Source organism: Oncorhynchus tshawytscha, linkage group LG19 (assembly GCF_018296145.1).
Source record: "Oncorhynchus tshawytscha isolate Ot180627B linkage group LG19, Otsh_v2.0, whole genome shotgun sequence".
Taxonomy (NCBI): domain Eukaryota; kingdom Metazoa; phylum Chordata; class Actinopteri; order Salmoniformes; family Salmonidae; genus Oncorhynchus; species Oncorhynchus tshawytscha.
In genome coordinates, this window is record NC_056447.1 from 53,982,548 (window position 1) to 53,996,894 (window position 14,347).

Genomic DNA, 14,347 nt, shown 5'->3' on the forward strand with positions numbered 1-14,347 from the left:
TTAACTACACCCTCTGTTCCAGGTCTATCTGTCTTCACTACACCCTCAGTTCCAGGTCTATCTGTCTTAACTACATCCTCTATTCCAGGTCTATCTGTCTTAACTACACCCTCTGTTCCAGGTCTATCTGTCTTAACTACACCGTCAGTTCCAGGTCTATCTGTCATAACTACACCCTCTGTTCCAGGTCTATCTGTCTTAACTACACCCTCTGTTCCAGGTCTATCTGTCTTAACTACACCCTCAGTTCCAGGTCTATCTGTCTTAACTACACCCTCTGTTCCAGGTCTATCTGTCTTAACTACACCCTATGTTCCAGGTCTATCTGTCTTAACTACACCCTCTGTTCCAGGTCTATCTGTCTTAACTACACCCTCAGTTCTAGGTCTATCGGTCTTAACTACACCCTCAGTTCCAGGTCTATCTGTCTTAACTACACCCTCTGTTCCAGGTCTATCTGTCTTAACTACACCCTCAGTTCCAGGTCTATCTGTCTTAACTACACCCTCTGTTCCAGGTCTATCTGTCTTAACTACACCCTCTGTTCCAGGTCTATCTGTCTTAACTACACCCTCTGTTCCAGGTCTATCTGTCTTAACTACACCCTCTGTTCCAGGTCTATCTGTCTTAACTACACCCTCAGTTCCAGGTCTATCTGTCTTAACTACACCCTCTGTTCCAGGTCTATCTGTCTTAACTACACCCTATGTTCCAGGTCTATCTGTCTTAACTACACCCTCTGTTCCAGGTCTATCTGTCTTAACTACACCCTCAGTTCCAGGTCTATCGGTCTTAACTACACCCTCAGTTCCAGGTCTATCTGTCTTAACTACACCCTCTGTTCAAGTTCTATCTGTCTTAACTACACCCTCTGTTCCAGGTCTATCTGTCTTAACTACACCCTCTGTTCCAGGTATATCTGTCTTAACTACACCCTATGTTCCAGGTCTATCTGTCTTAACTACACCCTCTGTTCCAGGTCTATCTGTCTTAACTACACCCTCAGTTCCAGGTCTATCTGTCTTAACTACATCCTCTATTCCAGGTCTATCTGTCTTAACTACACCCTCTGTTCCAGGTCTATCTGTCTTAACTACACCGTCAGTTCCAGGTCTATCTGTCATAACTACACCCTCTGTTCCAGTTCTATCTGTCTTAACTACACCCTCAGTTCCAGGTCTATCTGTCTTAACTACACCCTCTGTTCCAGTTCTATCTGTCTTAACTACACCCTCTGTTCCAGGTCTATCTGTCTTAACTACACCCTCTGTTCCAGGTCTATCTGTCTTAACTACACCCTCTGTTCCAGGTCTATCTGTCTTAACTACACCCTCAGTTCCAGGTCTATCTGTCTTAACTACATCCTCTATTCCAGGTCTATCTGTCTTAACTACACCCTCTGTTCCAGGTCTATCTGTCTTAACTACACCGTCAGTTCCAGGTCTATCTGTCATAACTACACCCTCTGTTCCAGTTCTATCTGTCTTAACTACACCCTCAGTTCCAGGTCTATCTGTCTTAACTACACCCTCTCAGTATAATATTTTTCCTTCCGTTCATGAACCCAATGCTTTAATGAGTGAGATAGCGATGTCTACCTCAAAACCCTGATTATTTCATTTGTTTGGATGACTACTAAAGCTAATTGGTAGGGTCATCACGAGAGGTCAACCGATTATGATTTTTCAACGCCGATACCAATACCGATTATTGGAGGAACAAAAAAGCCTATACCGATTAATCAGCCGATTTAAAAAAAAAAAAATGTATTTGTAATAATGACAATTACAACAATACTGAATGAACACTTTTATTTTAACTTAATATAATACATCAATAAAATTAATTTAGCCTCAAATAAATAATGAAACATGTTCAATTTGGTTTAAATAATGCAAAAACAAAGTGTTGGAGAAGAAAGTAAAAGTGCAATATGTGTCATGTAAGAAAGCTAACGTTTAAGTTCCTTGCTCAGAACATGAGAACATATGAAAGCTGGTGGTTCCTTTTAACATGAGTAAGAGGTTTTAGGTTGTAGTTATTATAGGAATTATAGGACTATTTCCCTCTATACCATTTGTATTTCATTAACCTTTGACTATTGGATGTTCTTATAAGCACTTTAGTATTGCCAGTGTAACAGTATAGCTTCCGTCCCTCTCCTCGCTCCTACCTGGGCTCGAACCAACAACACAACAACAGCCACCATCGAAGCAGCGTTAGCCATGCAGAGCAAGGGGAACAACTACTAGAAGGCTCAGAGCGAGTGACGTTTGAAACGCTATTAGAGCGCACCCCGTTAATTAGCTAGCCATTTCACTTCGATTACACCAGCCTCATCTCGGGAGTTGAAAGGCTTGAAGTCATAAACAGAGCAATACTTGACGCACAACGAAGAGCTGCTGGCAAAACTCACGAAAGTGCAGTTTGAATGAATGTTTACGCGCCTGCTTCTGCCTACCACCGCTCAGTCAGATACTTAGATACTTGTATTCTTGTATGCTCAGTCAGACACGCTAGATAATATCTAGTAATATCATCAACCATGTGTAGTTAACTAGTGATTATGATTGATGGTTTTTTATAAGATAAGTTTAATGCTAGCTAGCAACTTACCTTGGCTTACTGCATTCACGTAACAGACAGTCTCCTTGTGGAGTGCAACGAGAGAGAGGCAGGTCGTTATTGCGTTGGACTAGTTAACTGTAAGGTTGCAGGGTAGAATCCCCCGAGCTGACAAGGTGAAAATCTGTCGTTCTGCCCCTGAACAAGGCAGTTAACCCACCGTTCCCCAGTAGGCCGTCATTGAAAATAAGAATATGTTCTTAACTGACTTGCCTAGTTAAATAAAGGTATTAAAAAAAAACACAGATCGTTATGAGCATTTTTAAATCGGCCATTCCGATTAATCGGTCGACCTCTAGTCATCCATCCCTGGGAGACAACTCCGTGTGGTTTATGCCTGGTGAAACCAGCATGCTAAAGCATGTTGCTGTTTTCATGCTGAGTATTTCAAATTAAAGCCTTAGTGTGATGTGTGATTTAGAAATAGGTAGCTACATACAAAACAGAAGTCTGGATACATACGTGTAATTTACAATGTAATACTACTGTAGACTATAATAATTATATTAACAAGTCAAGTCAGTTAAGAACAAATTCTTATTTACAATGACGGCCTACCCCGGCAACACTGGGCCAATTGTGCGCCACCCTATGGACCTCACAAGCACAGCCAGATGTGATACAGCCTGGATTCAAACCAGGGACTGTAGTGACGCCTCTTACACTGAGATGCAGTGCCTTAAACCACAATGTCATTTGTAATTGTAGAATTTAGCAGACATTCTAATCCAGAGCAATTTACAGTATTGAGTCATTTATCAAACAGTCTTATCTATAGAGACTTAGTAGTAAGCGCATAGATTTTTGTATTTGTCCCACGCGGGAATCAAACCCACAACCCTGGCGTCGCAAGCGCCATGCTCTACCAACTGAGCTTACACGTGAACCACACCTCAGTCGCCGCATAACAACGACGTCACATTACAGTGCCCTGTAAACTCATTATACAGTAAACGACAGAGACACAGAGCCCACAAAGACTGAGGCAGTGGAACCCTCTTCCTGCATTCCACTCCGGATTGAAAGAGCAACAGGAAGAGAATTGAAAGGCACTCTGCCAGAGCCCAGAGATAGAACGAGAGAGAAAGAGAAGGAGAGACTTGGTTGCGACACAGTTGTGGCTGGAGGGAACAGGAAAGGAAAGACTAGGAGCTGGAAGAGAAGCGTCCCATTTCATTAGAAGAATGCCTGAGTCAGGGGAAGGGAGTGTGTGTGTGTGTGTGTGTGTGTGTGTGTGTGTGTGTGTGTGTGTGTGTGTGTGTGTGTGTGCCAAGTGAATCAGTCACATAACAAGGAGAGGCCGTAAAAACAGAGGAGAGGAGGATGAGGGGAAGAGTGAAGGGGAGGGGAGGAGGGGAGGGGGAGGTGGGGAGGGGAGGAGGGGAGGGGGAAGTGAGGAGGGGAGGGGAGGGGGGGAGGGGAGGGGAGGGGGGAGGGGAGGGGGGGGGGGAGGGGAGGGGGAGGGGGGAGGGGAGGGGGGAGGAGGTAAAACAGCCACATTGCATGTTCTTCAAAATATCTGCAGAATCATTGGTATTTATTAAAAGTACAGTCAACTCTAGTTCTGTTAAGGTATCCTCTCTAGAATCTAAAGATCAGGAGAAATCCTTCATAGTTTTATGATTCGAACAGAGGGTTGCCCTAAAAGCCCCCCGGAGACAACACGGCCATTCTTCCCTGTCCCTGAGCCATCTGTATTCCACTGAAGCTCCATACTCATTTGATGATCCACATTTTTAAAACGGCTAGACAATCTCCCAACTATGACAACAAAAAATACAAGGTATAGACAATTTCCCATACACAGTCAATACACAGACAACAGAACAGTTATTTAAATCAGAATTAAGGGGGAATTAAGGGGGAGGGGACTTGAATTAAGGGGAGGACTTGAATTAAGGGGAGGGGACTTGAATTAAGGGGGAGGGGACTTGAACTAAGGGGGGGGGGACTTGAACAGTAGCAGTTTATCTTAAACTGTTTTAAATCGTTAAGTTTTGGCACGACAAGCGGTTCACTGAAAGACTACAGTGTTGGAGAGAACAGTTGGAAAACGATCAGATATCACACAGCTTTAATAGTTCCCAGCATCCCCCTTCCCCTGGCAAATAATGTGTTGGGATTCCCCTTGTTTTCAACACTGAAGTATCTATTAACTCAACTCTACAGTATCTGTGGCTCGTTGGGAACTGATACTAAACATTACAATATACCATACACACACACACACACACACACACACACACACACACACATTTATACATAGTTTGGCTTGTCAGGCAGCTGTGAGTGAGCTCAGAGTGCAGCTGTAAGCCTCTGGGTTTACAGAGAGAGTGGGAGGACACAAACACACACACACACACACACACACACACACACACACACACACACACACACACACACACACACACACACACACACAGGAAGTCCGTCCAATCAAGTCCAGGGGACACTTCCTCTTTATCTAGAGGAAACAGACCCGTTGTTTGTCCTTCGCCTCGCTGCTCGCCTTGGCCGCTCGGCCCAACGATTCTTGGTCTTTATCTAACTCTCCCTGTTTTTCTTAACACCAGAACTGCTGGGCCTCAAGGGACTTCAATTCTAGCTAATGAGGAAACTCCCTTCTAGCTAATGAGGAACCTCCCTTCTAGCTACTGAGGGACCTTCCTTCTAGCTAATGAGGAACCTTCCTTCTAGCTAATGAGGACCTCCCTTCTAGCTAATGAGGAACCTCCCTTCTAGCTACTGAGGGACCTTCCTTCTAGCTAATGAGGAACCTTCCTTCTAGCTAATGAGGAACCTTCCTTCTAGCTAATGAGGACCTTCCTTTTAGCTAATGAGGGACCTCCCTTCTAGCTAATGAGGAACCTCCCTTCTAGCTAATGAGGACCTCCCTTCTAGCTAATGAGGGACCTCCCTTCTAGCTAATGAGGGACCTCCCTTCTAGCTAATGAGGGACCTCCCTTCTAGCTAATGAGGAATCTCCCTTCTAGCTAATGAGGGACCTCCCGTCTAGCTAATGAGGATCTCCCTTCTAGCTAATGAGGAATCTCCCTTCTAGCTAATGAGGGCCTCCCTTATAGCTAATGAGGGACCTCCCTTCTAGCTAATGAGGGACCTCCCTTCTAGCTAATGAGGACCTCCCTTCTAGCTAATGAGGGACCTCACTTCTAGCTAATGAGGAACCTCCCTTCTAGCTAATGAGGACCTCCCTTCTAGCTAATGAGGGACCTCCCTTCTAGCTAATGAGGGACCTCCCTTCTAGCTAATGAGGGACCTTCCTTCTAGCTAATGAGGAATCTCCCTTCTAGCTCATGAGGACCTCCCGTCTAGCTAATGAGGAACCTTCCTTCTAGCTAATGAGGGACCTTCCTTTTAGCTAATGAGGGACCTCCCTTCTAGCTAATGAGGAACCTCCCTTCTAGCTAATGAGGGACCTCCCTTCTAGCTAATGAGGGACCTCCCTTCTAGCTAATGAGGGACCTCCCTTCTAGCTAATGAGGAATCTCCCTTCTAGCTAATGAGGGACCTCCCGTCTAGCTAATGAGGAATCTCCCTTCTAGCTAATGAGGAATCTCCCTTCTAGCTAATGAGGGGCCTCCCTTATAGCTAATGAGGGACCTCCCTTCTAGCTAATGAGGGACCTCCCTTCTAGCTAATGAGGAATCTCCCTTCTAGCTACTGAGGGACCTCACTTCTAGCTAATGAGGAACCTCCCTTCTAGCTAATGAGGACCTCCCTTCTAGCTAATGAGGACCTCCCTTCTAGCTAATGAGGGACCTCCCTTCTAGCTAATGAGGGACCTTCCTTCTAGCTAATGAGGAATCTCCCTTCTAGCTCATGAGGACCTCCCGTCTAGCTAATGAGGAACCTTCCTTCTAGCTAATGAGGAACCTTCCTTCTAGCTAATGAGGACCTTCCTTTTAGCTAATGAGGATCTCCCTTCTAGCTAATGAGGAACCTCCCTTCTAGCTAATGAGGGACCTCCCTTCTAGCTAATGAGGACCTCCCTTCTAGCTAATGAGGGACCTCCCTTCTAGCTAATGAGGAATCTCCCTTCTAGCTAATGAGGGACCTCCCGTCTAGCTAATGAGGATCTCCCTTCTAGCTAATGAGGAATCTCCCTTCTAGCTAATGAGGGCCTCCCTTATAGCTAATGAGGGACCTCCCTTCTAGCTAATGAGGGACCTCCCTTCTAGCTAATGAGGACCTCCCTTCTAGCTAATGAGGGACCTCACTTCTAGCTAATGAGGAACCTCCCTTCTAGCTAATGAGGGACCTCCCTTCTAGCTAATGAGGGACCTCCCTTCTAGCTAATGAGGGACCTCCCTTCTAGCTAATGAGGGACCTTCCTTCTAGCTAATGAGGAATCTCCCTTCTAGCTAATGAGGGACCTCCCGTCTAGCTAATGAGGAATCTCCCTTCTAGCTAATGAGGGACCTCCCTTATAGCTAATGAGGGTCCTCCCTTCTAGCTAATGAGGGACCTCCCTTCTAGCTAATGAGGGACCTCCCTCCTAGCTAATGAGGGACCTCCCTTCTAGCTAATGAGGGACCTCCCTTCTAGCTAATGAGGAACCTCCCTTCTAGCTAATGAGGGACCTCCCTTCTAGCTAATGAGGAACCTCCCATCTAGCTAATGAGGAACCTCCCTTCTAGCTACTGAGGAACCTCCCTTCTAGCTAATGAGGAAACTCCCTTCTAGCTAATGAGGGACCTCCCTTCTAGCTAATGAGGAACCTCCCTTATAGCTAATGAGGGACCTCCCTTCTAGCTAATGAGGGACCTCCCTTCTAGCTAATGAGGAATCTCCCTTCTAGCTAATGAGGGACCTCCCTTCTAGCTAATGAGGGACCTCCCTTCTAGCTAATGAGGAACCTCCCTTCTAGCTAATGAGGGACCTCCCTTCTAGCTAATGAGGAACCTCCCTTCTAGCTAATGAGGGGCCTCCTTCTAGCTAATGAGGACCTCCCTTCTAGCTAATGAGGGACCTCCCTTCTAGCTAATGAGGGACCTCCCTTCTAGCTAATGAGGGACCTCCCTTCTAGCTAATGGGGACCTCCCTTCTAGCTAATGAGGAACCTCCCTTCTAGCTAATGAGGGACCTCCCTTCTAGCTAATGAGGAACCTCCCTTCTAGCTAATGAGGGACCTCCCTTCTAGCTAATGAGGGACCTCCCTTCTAGCTAATGAGGGACCTCCCTTCTAGCTAATGAGGGACCTCCCTTCTAGCTAATGAGGGACCTCCCTTCTAGCTAATGGGACCTCCCTTCTAGCTAATGAGGGACCTCCCTTCTAGCTAATGAGGAACCTCCCTTCTAGCTAATGAGGGACCTCCCTTCTAGCTAATGAGGGACCTCCTTCTAGCTAATGAGGGACCTCCCTTCTAGCTAATGAGGGACCTCCCTTCTAGCTAATGAGGACCTCCCTTCTAGCTAATGAGGGACCTCCCTTCTAGCTAATGAGGAATCTCCCTTCTAGCTAATGAGGGACCTCCCTTCTAGCTAATGAGGGACCTCCCTTCTAGCTAATGAGGGACCTCCCTTCTAGCTAATGAGGAATCTCCCTTCTAGCTAATGAGGGACACTCCCTTCTAGCTAATGAGGGACCTCCCTTCTAGCTAATGAGGGACCTCCCTTCTAGCTAATGAGGGACCTCCCTTCTAGCTAATGAGGGACCTCCCTTCTAGCTAATGAGGGACCTCCCTTCTAGCTAATGAGGGACCTCCCTTCTAGCTAATGAGGGACCTCCCTTCTAGCTAATGAGGGACCTCCCTTCTAGCTAATGAGGACCCTCCCTTCTAGCTAATGAGGACCTCCCTTCTAGCTAATGAGGGACCTCCCTTCTAGCTAATGAGGGACCTCCCTTCTAGCTAATGAGGGGCCTCCCTTATAGCTAATGAGGGACCTCCCTTCTAGCTAATGAGGGACCTCCCTTCTAGCTAATGAGGAATCTCCCTTCTAGCTACTGAGGGACCTTCCTTATAGCTAATGAGGAACCTTCCTTCTAGCTAATGAGGAACCTCCCTTCTAGCTACTGAGGAAACTCCCTTCTAGCTAATGAGGAAACTCCCTTCTAGCTAATGAGGAACCTCCCTTCTAGCTACTGAGGGACCTTCCTTATAGCTAATGAGGGACCTCCCTTCTAGCTAATGAGGAACCTCCCTTCTAGCTAATGAGGGACCTCCCTTCTAGCTAATGAGGGACCTCCCTTCTAGCTAATGAGGGACCTCCCTTCTAGCTAATGAGGGACCTCCCTTCTAGCTAATGAGGGACCTCCCTTCTAGCTAATGAGGAATCTCCCTTCTAGCTAATGAGGGACCTCCCTTCTAGCTAATGAGGACCTCCCTTCTAGCTAATGAGGACCTCCCTTCTAGCTAATGAGGACCTCCCTTCTAGCTAATGAGGAATCTCCCTTCTAGCTAATGAGGAATCTCCCTTCTAGCTAATGAGGGACCTCCCTTCTAGCTAATGAGGAATCTCCCTTCTAGCTAATGAGGACCTCCCTTCTAGCTAATGAGGGACCTCCCTTCTAGCTAATGAGGGACCTCCCTTCTAGCTAATGAGGGACCTCCCTTCTAGCTAATGAGGGACCTCCCTTCTAGCTAATGAGGGACCTCCCTTCTAGCTAATGAGCAGTCATTCTGACTGCAACATTCCAACAGTGTAATTGAAACATTTCACATGTAATCGCAAGACAAAAAACATTGGGTTGTGTTTATGAAGGCCTTCGATTCGCATTAGAATACGATTTATTTATGTATTTATTCCAAATAACACAATAGTATTTTCCTCTTGTTATTCTTCATCACTGTTGTGGGACTACAACGGCTGTGCATGTGACTGTGTTTTTTTTTTTTGCGCAGAGGGAGGTAGCTCCCATCTCTTCTTCAAGCAACTTGTGAAGTGATAGTGAAGAGAAGGAAATTGTCCATGGGGACATTTCGCACCTTGCCGACGTAAGGATTCCACAAGCCTCGTCGTCACATTCTCCGACGCTCGTTCACCTGCTGCCCGATGTGGATCTTTTCCCAGATACAAAAGCTGCTTATCATGTACAATTGCGCACCCCTCACTGTGTAGCCTATTCCCAGTAGGTTAGAGAAGCCTGATAAAAGCTGCTTGGATTCTGTGGACAGATATAGGATACATACCATAGAGTGGAGTGGCGGCAGGTACCCTAGTGGTTAGAGTGGAGGGGTGGCAGGTAGTCTAGTGGTTAGAGTGGAGGGGCGGCAGGTAGTCTAGTGGTTAGAGTGGAGGGGCGGCAGGTAGTCTAGTGGTTAGAGTGGAGGGGCGGCAGGTAGTCTAGTGGTTAGAGTGGAGTGGCGGCAGGTACTCTAGTGGTTAGAGTGGAGGGGTGGCAGGTAGTCTAGTGGTTAGAGTGGAGGGGCGGCAGGTAGTCTAGTGGTTAGAGTGGAGGGGTGGCAGGTAGTCTAGTGGTTAGAGTGGAGGGGCGGCAGGTAGTCTAGTGGTTAGAGTGGAGGGGCGGCAGGTAGTCTAGTGGTTAGAGTGGAGGGGCGGCAGGTAGTCTAGTGGTTAGAGTGGAGGGGCAGCAGGTAGTCTAGTGGTTAGAGTGGAGGGGCGGCAGGTAGTCTAGTGGTTAGAGTGGAGGGGCGGCAGGTAGTCTAGTGGTTAGAGTGGAGGGGCGGCAGGTAGTCTAGTGGTTAGAGTGGAGGGCGGCAGGTAGTCTAGTGGTTAGAGTGGAGGGGCGGCAGGTAGTCTAGTGGTTAGAGTGGAGGGGCGGCAGGTAGTCTAGTGGTTAGAGTGGAGGGGCGGCAGGTAGTCTAGTGGTTAGAGTGGAGGGGCGGCAGGTAGTCTAGTGGTTAGAGTGGAGGGGCGGCAGGTAGTCTAGTGGTTAGAGTGGAGGGGCGGCAGGTAGTCTAGTGGTTAGAGTGGAGGGGCGGCAGGTAGTCTAGTGGTTAGAGTGGAGGGGCGGCAGGTAGTCTAGTGGTTAGAGTGGAGGGGCGGCAGGTAGTCTAGTGGTTAGAGTGGAGGGGCGGCAGGTAGTCTAGTGGTTAGAGTGGAGGGGCGGCAGGTAGTCTAGTGGTTAGAGTGGAGGGGCGGCAGGTAGTCTAGTGGTTAGAGTGGAGGGGTGGAAGGTAACCTAGTGGTTAGAGTGGAGGGGTGGAAGGTAACCTAGTGGTTAGAGTGGAGGGGTGGCAGGTAGCCTAGTGGTTAGAGTGGAGGGGTGGAAGGTAACCTAGTGGTTAGAGTGGAGGGGTGGCAGGGTAGCCTAGTGGTTAGAGTGGAGGGGTGGCAGGGTAGCCTAGTGGTTAGAGTGGAGGGGTGACAGGGTAGCCTAGTGGTTAGAGTGGAGGGGCGGCAGGTAGCCTAGTGGTTAGAGTGGAGGGGCGGCAGGTAGTCTAGTGGTTAGAGTGGAGGGGCGGCAGGTAGTCTAGTGGTTAGAGTGGAGGGGTGGCAGGGTAGCCTAGTGGTTAGAGTGGAGGGGCGGCAGGTAGTCTAGTGGTTAGAGTGGAGGGGCGGCAGGGTAGTCTAGTGGTTAGAGTGGAGGGGCGGCAGGTAGTCTAGTGGTTAGAGTGGAGGGGCGGCAGGGTAGCCTAGTGGTCAGAGTGGAGGGGTGGCAGGGTAGCCTAGTGGTTAGAGTGGAGGGGTGGCAGGGTAGCCTAGTGGTTAGAGTGGAGGGGTGACAGGGTAGCCTAGTGGTTAGAGTGGAGGGGCGGCAGGTAGTCTAGTGGTTAGAGTGGAGGGGTGGCAGGGTAGCCTAGTGGTCAGAGTGAAGGGGCGGCAGGTAGCCTAGTGGTCAGAGTGGAGGGGCGGCAGGGTAGCCTAGTGGTCAGAGTGAAGGGGCGGCAGGTAGCCTAGTGGTTAGAGTGGAGGGGCGGCACGTAGCCTAGTGGTCAGAGTCGAGGGGCGGCAGGTAGTCTAGTGGTTAGAGTGGAGGGGCGGCACGTAGCCTAGTGGTTAGAGTGGAGGGGCGGCAGGTAGTCTAGTGGTTAGAGTGGAGGGGCGGCAGGTAGCCTAGTGGTTAGAGTAGAGGGGTGGCAGGTAGCCTAGTGGTTAGAGTGGAGGGACGGCAGGTAGCCTAGTGGTTAGAGTGGAGGGGCGGCAGGTAGCCTAGTGGTTAGAGTGGAGGGGTGGCAGGTAGCCTAGTGGTTAGAGTGGAGGGGCGCCAGGTAGCCTAGTTGTTAGAATGGAGGGGTTGAAGGTAGACACGGGAGTGAAAATTCATTCCTGTCTCATCTTGTACTTGTCCTGATCCCGCAACAGTTATATAGCTCCGGAACATTCCTGTCCCTTCCCGAGAAAAATCTCTCCCGTCCCGTCCCATGTTCATTTTTTTCGCACAGAAATATTTCGGATTTTGTGTTTGTTTTTTTGGTGAATATTGAAAATTATTTTAGTAATGGAATATGCGACTGTGGTATGTGGTTGTCTTACCTATTTTAGTTAAATGCTCTGACTGTAGGCCTAAATCTCTCTGGATGAGAGTGTATTCTATATGACCTATATGACCTGTAAATGGATTAAGGCTGGAGGATGAGAACAGAGACCCCAGCAGCACGGTCTACTCAGCACAGCATAAATCTGTAGCTTTCAGCTGAGCACAGTATAAATCTGTAGCTTTCAGCTGAACACAGTATAAATCTGTAGCTTTCAGCTGAACACAGTATAAATCTGTAGCTTTCAGCTGAACACAGTATAAATCTGTAGCTTTCAGCTGAACACAGTATAAATCTGTAGCTTTCAGCTGAACACAGTATAAATCTGTAGCTTTCAGCTGAACACAGCATAAATCTGTAGCTTTCAGCTGAACACAGTATAAATCTGTAGCTTTCAGCTGAACACAGTATAAATCTGTAGCTTTCAGCTGAACACAGTATAAATCTGTAGCTTTCAGCTGAACACAGTATAAATCTGTAGCTTTCAGCTGAACACAGCATAAATCTGTAGCCTTCAGCTGAACACATACGAACAACACATGAACAACAAAAATCCCTGAGTGGCAGTACTGCATAAATCAATCTATTATTATTCCATTCATGGCCTCAGATGGCTCGGATTTAGTTAAATATGTGAACAATTGGTTTGGTGGCCTACAGTATTTGATTAAATGCAGCATTTATGTTTTATAAGCCAACACTCAGTTCCTTTCTTGTCAAAGACAAGTCCATCCAATTTAGCAAAAACATCTCTCTTTCCTTAGCTCTAATGTTAATGTGAGTGACAGGTCCTTGGCTGGATCAAGACGTTGCAAATTCTTTTGAAGGCTTCATCACTTAGCCTGGTGACATAGGTTGGCATCTGGCTCTGAGGTAGCCTGGTGACATAGTTTGGCATCTGACTCTGAGGTAGCCTGGTGATAAAGGTTGGCATCTGGCTCTGAGGTAGCCTGGTGATAAAGGTTGGCATCTGACTCTGAGGTAGCCTGGTGATAAAGGTTGGCATCTGGCTCTGAGGTAGCCTGGTGATAAAGGTTGGCATCTGACTCTGAGGTAGCCTGGTGATAAAGGTTGGCATCTGGCTCTGAGGTAGCCTGGTGACATAGTTTGGCATCTGACTCTGAGGTAGCCTGGTGATAAAGGTTGGCATCTGGCTCTGAGGTAGCCTGGTGATAAAGGTTGGCATCTGACTCTGAGGTAGCCTGGTGATAAAGGTTGGCATCTGGCTCTGAGGTAGCCTGGTGACATAGTTTGGCATCTGACTCTGAGGTAGCCTGGTGATAAAGGTTGGCATCTGGCTCTGAGGTAGCCTGGTGATAAAGGTTGGCATCTGACTCTGAGGTAGCCTGGTGATAAAGGTTGGCATCTGGCTCTGAGGTAGCCTGGTGACATAGGTTGGCATCTGACTCTGAGGTAGCCTGGTGATAAAGGTTGGCATCTGGCTCTGAGGTAGCCTGGTGATAAAGGTTGGCATCTGGCTCTGAGGTAGCCTGGTGACATAGGTTGGCATCTGACTCTGAGGTAGCCTGGTGATAAAGGTTGGCATCTGGCTCTGAGGTAGCCTGGTGATAAAGGTTGGCATCTGGCTCTGAGGTAGCCTGGTGACATAGGTTGGCATCTGACTCTGAGGTAGCCTGGTGATAAAGGTTGGCATCTGACTCTGAGGTAGCCTGGTGACATAGGTTGGCATCTGACTCTGAGGTAGCCTGGTGACATAGGTTACTTATTGTATTAAGTAAACTACATTGTATTAAGTAAACTATATTGTATTAAGTAAACTATATTATATTAAGTAAACTATATTATATTAAGTAAACTACATTGTATTAAGTAAACTAGATTATATTATATTAGGCCTAGCCTACACAGTTGGTATTTTATTAAATGTTTCACAAATGACATATTTACACCCCAAAAACTCTTGTTTATAATTTCTCCTGTACTAACCCATTCCGGTAGACTGGTGATCCAGTCCCGTCCTGTCCCAAACTTGACTCCAGGACTTCACTCCCATTCGTGCCAGAATCCTTTGGGACACACGGGTATCCTGTTCCCGTGTCAGCCTCTAAGAGCCGGGTGAAGAGCTCTGTCTGGCTCTATCTAAGGTGAGGGACAGGGTTGAATGGGTGTGATGCTGACGACAAGTGTGTGAGTTTTTTATTTATTTTTTATTTGACCTTTATTTAACTAGGCAAGTCAGTTAATAACAAATTCTTATTTTCAATGACGGCCAAGGAACAGTGGGTTAACTGTCTGTTCAGGGGCAGAACGACAGATTTGTACCTTGTCGGCTCGGGGGTTTGAACTTGCAACCTTTCTGT

General features: G+C 47.5%; 1 protein-coding gene across 1 annotated transcript in view; it reads right to left on the reverse strand.

Annotated features, from left to right (window-relative positions):
- LOC121840101 (tetraspanin-18-like) overlaps window positions 1–14,347 on the reverse strand; it is a 130,360-nt gene that overhangs the window by 105,951 nt on the left and 10,062 nt on the right. The gene's annotated exons all lie outside the window — the stretch shown is intronic.